Source organism: Hypanus sabinus, chromosome 3 (genome assembly GCF_030144855.1).
Source record: "Hypanus sabinus isolate sHypSab1 chromosome 3, sHypSab1.hap1, whole genome shotgun sequence".
NCBI classification, from domain to species: Eukaryota; Metazoa; Chordata; class Chondrichthyes; order Myliobatiformes; family Dasyatidae; genus Hypanus; species Hypanus sabinus.
The window spans coordinates 48,398,725-48,404,724 of record NC_082708.1 but is presented as its reverse complement, the minus strand read 5'-3'; the positions used below and the strand labels follow the sequence as shown (position 1 = coordinate 48,404,724).

The window sequence follows — 6,000 nt, the reverse complement described above, 5'->3', positions numbered from 1 at the left end:
TTGGTAAGTCCAGGAATATTGATAATTATATTGCTATCGTATTATATTTACTACTGAGCTCCTCAGAGCAACAAAAGCTTGCATTTGGCAGGTGCGTTTAATACCGTTAAGATGGCCAAGCAACAAATTAAGTCAGAAATCAAGGCCATGTGGTGTGACTCTTATTGGCTCAATTTATGTCTGCTATCATGCTTTTTCTTTATTTGAGTCCTCTCCAAAATAAAATGCAGTAAGATTAACCCATAAATTAGTTTAGCATATCACCATTGTTTGCATGGTGATTAAACATTTTTAGAATTCTCTTTCTTTTTTTTAAGAACCTACATTGCACATCAAAGAAATGTCTACAAAAATTTAAAAATAGCCTTTATTTGGCAAATATACATGCTGCAAATAATGTGTATGTACGTGTTCATTTATAGTGTAGTATCTTCTGGGGCTAAACAGTAAGTTTTGGAAATATTCATCAAGTCGGAACACCTGTGGAAGGAGAATCAGAAAATATTTCCAGTCTGATTTTCACAATCGATTGAATTTATGTACAACTGCTCATCAGCTACAGCTATTGGCAAAAAGTTATTTATACTAATCAAAGAATATAATTTTCGTTTAATAGAAGTACCCAATTTTTTATATATAAGATCAGAGATCAGTTGCTAAGGGGCCTTATCCTTGTCCCATGTGGGTTACTTAGTCTCTGAATCACATCAGCATTAATGGACTACCTAACCACTGTTATCTGCAAATTACAAAAAAAGAATAATGATCGATATAAGATACAAACCTCGTTTGTGTTACATATCTTAAAAATACACTGTTTAGATTACATATCCTGGGATTGCAGATGCTTTCTCTATATTCATTTTTGCACCCAAGTCAGGTTATGCATTAAAGTTCCACTGTCAATGTAAGTGGATAATTTTGTTGACATTTCATTAATATTAATATAAGTAGGGTCAGAGCTGAGTTTTGCTGTGATAATCTAAAATATTAACACAGCGACACTTAAGTCAAAAACAAAAAAAATAAAAACGACTGCTTAAAACAAGAGATACAATCATCTGAAGACCTGTGACCTACCCTGAATTAATAACTTCAAATGGTGAAAAAGGATGACACAAAAGAAGTAGGTTAATTGAGGATGTTACAGGAAATTAAAAATGCTTTAAGGCAGCATTTAGTCCAATATAACATTACTGGATTACTTGGCGGATATCATTAAATACTTTCTAAATAGCTATTTACTACCTTGGGCACCATGCTCCTTTCTTGCTTACGTCAAAGGCGACTTATTGCAGAAAGTGCATATTGAATTCCACAGCCATTTATTTCTAATCCATTATTCTATTGCAAACACTAATGACTCCAATGGGGAAGACTGGAAACCCCTGAGGAGGCATGTTGTAGTTGCTGAGTAAATTAGATTTAAAGTAGGTAAGAAGTAGACTCAAGGCTTCTCTCACTTATGCTGAGTTGCTGAAATGAGTCAATGTGCTTTGCAGAATTATAATGACTGTCCTGATCCTCACCTCTCCTCACCTAGCCAAAGTAATTATCCACGTGGAAGGGATATATTATAGAACTCAGGCTCTTTTGTACATTGTGTTCTGTACATGTGCTGCAATGCAATCAGAGTCATTTGTCTCCCAGGCCTTCTAGTTAATTCCCTATACACAGTCATTTTGATTTCCCTTGCTACGATAAGGAAAATAGTAATCTCCTGGGTCCAGTGGTTCTAGATAAAACACACTTGTTTAATAATGAGTAACTCCCAAAATTTCATATGCACTTTGATATCACGATGTGAATATATTTAATATGCTGTGTTCAATCATTTCACTTCCACCCTCGACCGTACTCTGAATTACTTCATGAGTAATCAATATTCCTCGGCTAGTACAACCCTCTAGCTTGCAAAAGCTATTTATTTAGCTGGTTGATAGCAAATGGGCTTTAAATCTATCCAGAAAAAGCTTAATGAATATAGTATTCAGGGTAGATTTGATGGACAAGACTTTAGACTATATTCTTTCCATGATTTACAATCTATTTCTTAAGATACTGATTTCCACTGACCACATATGTGAATGTAAGGATGGATTGGAGAGTTCTGCTAATATGAATACATATTGGCTTAAAGAACTGAGAAACCATTTTCAGTACCAACCTAAAATAAAGCATGACATATCTGTGAAAACAGATACACGTGAATGAAATAAAAATTATGTATAATGCCTGAAGGATGAATGAACACTCAGTCCAACCAGAAAATAAAACCTGGCTCCCAACATTGCTCAGATATGAACAACAGAGGAATTTCTGAAGATGGTGAGGAAATCTGATATAGAAACTAATTTGAGGAGTTAATGAGAATTGTTTAACATTTAGCTTTTTATGTAATAAAAAAATTAGTATGAAAGCTTACCTTTATTACTAATCTCATAAGATAAAAAATGTTTTTTTATTTTATGAATTAGAAACATTGAAACTAGACTTCATAGGTTTTATCTTATTGAAATAGAGGTTCATAGACAAAAAGATGGCAATTTTCCTGGTGATTTAAGGAGCTTTTGAAAAAAGCTGAACAGTTTGAGGCCCACACCAAAGGCTAAAGGTTAAAGTTTTTCCATGCCAGGTTGTATGCTAGGTAAGCATTGGACATCGGTGTCATTTAGTCCCTAAAAAAAATTGATTATTCTTTGTCACAACAGTACAACAAAGAAGCTCATAGGTAACGAACTTGCAGTTGCCTCTAGATGCCTTAACTTTGGCTAATGAGGAGACACGGGATAACATCTAATTCATACCCATCAAAGAGCTGCTCTTGGATACTTTGCATCTCAAATTAAATGCCAATCAAGCCTAGCTGTCAAGTTTCTGCTCCGAACTCAACATTTTCCACGGTAGATTGTGATTGTACGAGCTCGTCCAGGTGACTAGCACCTCTGATAGCCAAAGGTATCTAAGCACAGCCCCTGTTCATTGGTCAGAGCACAGAGAGGTCAGTGTCATTCTTAATGTGACTTCCATTCTGAGATTTGATGTGAGAAATTATGTTGCATTGTTGCTCATTGTCAGTTTCCAGAGCACTATACTCAATGAAGCAGCACAATTTGCAGGGCCACTTAACATCTTGCTCCCACTTCTGCTGCAGAATACCTGGATTCTGAGACGGACATCACAAGTGTCTTTGAGTGTGCTCCACTGCCATGCCCACACTCAAATCTATTTGCAATGGACACTTACGTGGTGGTCCTGTTAGGTGAGTTCCAAAAGCTAGAGGAGCAAAGCAAATTGGAATGGAGTCTTTGTTGATTCCACTGCAGAGATAAGATAACCACAGCCTCGGGCACCAAACTATACAGGCAGACAATACTTGTGTCTACCTGTGTTTAGACACCAAGCTCTAAGGGTATTGTGACTCCTTTAGTGAAGCATTCAAAAGGATGGGCCTTTCACAAATCAGCTCGTAGTCTCCTCTTCCAACACACAACATCACCATGCAGCACTCAAATCTTCAGCAAGATTAAGTAAGTATGAACCATTCTTTATGAATCTACAGACCACCGACGTGAAAAGTAGATATCAGCAATGAAGTTCAACCAAAATCGATGTGCCAACTAGCCTTCAGTCACCTGAGAAGAAGGGTATTCAAAGGCCAAGGCCCCAAAATTGGCTCCAGGCTGACAATCCCAGCAACAAGAGATCTGCTCTAGGAGAAGGGTGGCTTGAGCAGCAGACATGGTGGTGGGGTGGGGGGTGGGGAGAGAAGAAGTTGTCAGTGTTTCAAGTTAAAACTGCAGCAGCATTTGTAGATGACACAGAGCATGGAGATGAACAAACGAAGAGGAGGATGTGAGCAGACATCACCAAGGTACAGAGAGAAAGGTGGAATAATATATAGGTGACAGGTGAAATTTAATGCTGAGAAAAGTGAAGTATTTGTTGGGAAGAAGGAAAAGTGGGAAACATAAGATAAAGAGCACATTACTGAAAGGAGAACCAAATAGAGAGATCTTGAAATGTATTTGCATTGTTCATGGAAATTGGCAGCACAGGTCAAAAAGATCAGGAACAAAACTTGAGATCCTGGGCTTTATACATATGGGCAGAAAGTGCAGGAGCAAAAAAAAATTGTGACAAAATGGCATAAAACACCATTCAATCGGAAATTTGGTCAATTGTCCAGTTTTGGCCAGCACACTTTAGAAAAGATGTATAGAAAGCGTCTGGAAGAGATTTGTGAAAATGATTCCCGATTGATGGAATCAATATGGACAGAACAGGAAAAAAAACATTGCTGTCCTTAGAAGAGAAGAGGTTGCAAGCGAGGTAACCTAAAATGCAAATGGTACTTAAATCATGAGAAAGATACAAAGGGCAGACAGACAGAAAATGGTGGATTGGTCAAGAGGTAGAGTTCACAGACAAAAATGACAGGTTTTTTTTTGCTTGCACTGATTGGAATACTAAGAGAGAGAGATTCAATCATAGTATTGGATAAGTAAGTCAGAATATCAATCTGCCCAAGAATGAGGAAAATGGGATCATATTTCTCTTTCACAGAGCTGGTTTGAATGGGCATGTTGGACCCATTCTGCTAATCTGTGATTTTCATACACAAAATTCTGAATTATAGATGTTTCATTTACTCCGCTGGGTTTAATGACAGAACATTCTTTGTGTAAATAAGCTTTAGCCTGACACTCAGCCAGCTTGATTTTCTGGTGCTCAAAGCAATGAGAACCAAGCTTAAATAAAATACTGCACATCAGCACAGAACTGACCCTACTGGCCCAATGAGCCATGCCACACCCTCCTCCCTCCAGCAACCCACCCATTTAACACTAGCCTAACCACAGGACAATATACAATGAGCAACTAATCTACTAACCAGTCTGTCTTTGGACTTTCGGAGGAAATCAGAGCACACAAAGGAAATCTCGCGGTTATGTATAACTCCTCAAAGACAGCGCTGGAGTTGAACCCTGAACTCCGACACCCTGAACAGTAACAGCGTCACACTAACTGCTGCATTGCCATTCTGCCATATTCAATGGGTTTAGACAAATATTGTTGTATATGCTGTTTGAAGTGAATCGAAGTGAACTACTTTGTGTGGGAGGAATGAATCCGATATTCAGGGGTCTGGCAATATGGAATCAGAAGGCATGGGAAGACAGTGGCAACTCAAAAAATTTCCTGGCTATAGGACTCTAATTATCTTGAGATCTGTTTGGTGGGTTGGAGGGGAAGGCTCCTGCTCACTCTGGCCTGCCATGGAGCAACAATGCATTTGAACTGCCTTCATCTCCTTTTAGTCATTCTCCAAGGTGAGTTTAATGACTGCAATGGACCACAAGATCAACAATAAAACAAACTGCAAGAAAGGTAGTGAGCAAGAACAGTGCCAATGGCTTCCTGCTCTTGATGAGGTGTGGTCAGGTCAGACCTGGAAAAGGTAACCCATGACGATGCAGAGAGATTCAAGGTCAGGGCATCGGTGATTCCTGGACCACGGCTTTGCCTGTGGCAGATAACCTGCTGTCAGGAATCTGGAAAGACCAACATGTTCATGATGAGCATCTGCCTGGCACCAAGGTGATGAAAGATCCAGCAGGCCACCTGTGGCTGGCTAAATATCACAGCAATGAAAAATCCAAGGTTAGTCGGAGGGTTGCAGAGTGCAAAGGAGTAAGTTCTTAACTCCTTCACTCATGCACAGTGGCAGCAACTCAAGTCCACTGCCCAAAGCCCATGCCTAGGGCCATGCCTGCATTATTCTCATTGTGTCAGAACCGGGATCAGTTTGATGCCAATAACACTATGATTCGTGACCTTGAGCAGAAGCGAGCAGACCTTTCTGCATTTGCATTCCCCAATTGCAGAAAGTGTTTTCAGTCTCCAGCAGGGGTAATTGAAACATTTGTAACATTTACCAATTAAATGATAATTTAGAAGCCTTTACTGCTGGGGTAACATGGTTGGCTAGTTTACTTT

At 39.0% G+C, this 6,000-nt stretch overlaps 1 long non-coding RNA gene across 1 annotated transcript in view; it reads right to left on the bottom strand.

Annotated features, from left to right (window-relative positions):
• Window positions 1-385: 385 nt before the first annotated feature.
• LOC132391290 (uncharacterized) overlaps window positions 386-6,000 on the bottom strand; it is a 131,259-nt gene continuing 125,644 nt past the window's right edge. Inside the window, exon 4 of the long non-coding RNA XR_009511158.1 lies at window positions 386-480. This is a non-coding gene — a long non-coding RNA (uncharacterized LOC132391290). The remainder of the gene's footprint in view (window positions 481-6,000) is intronic.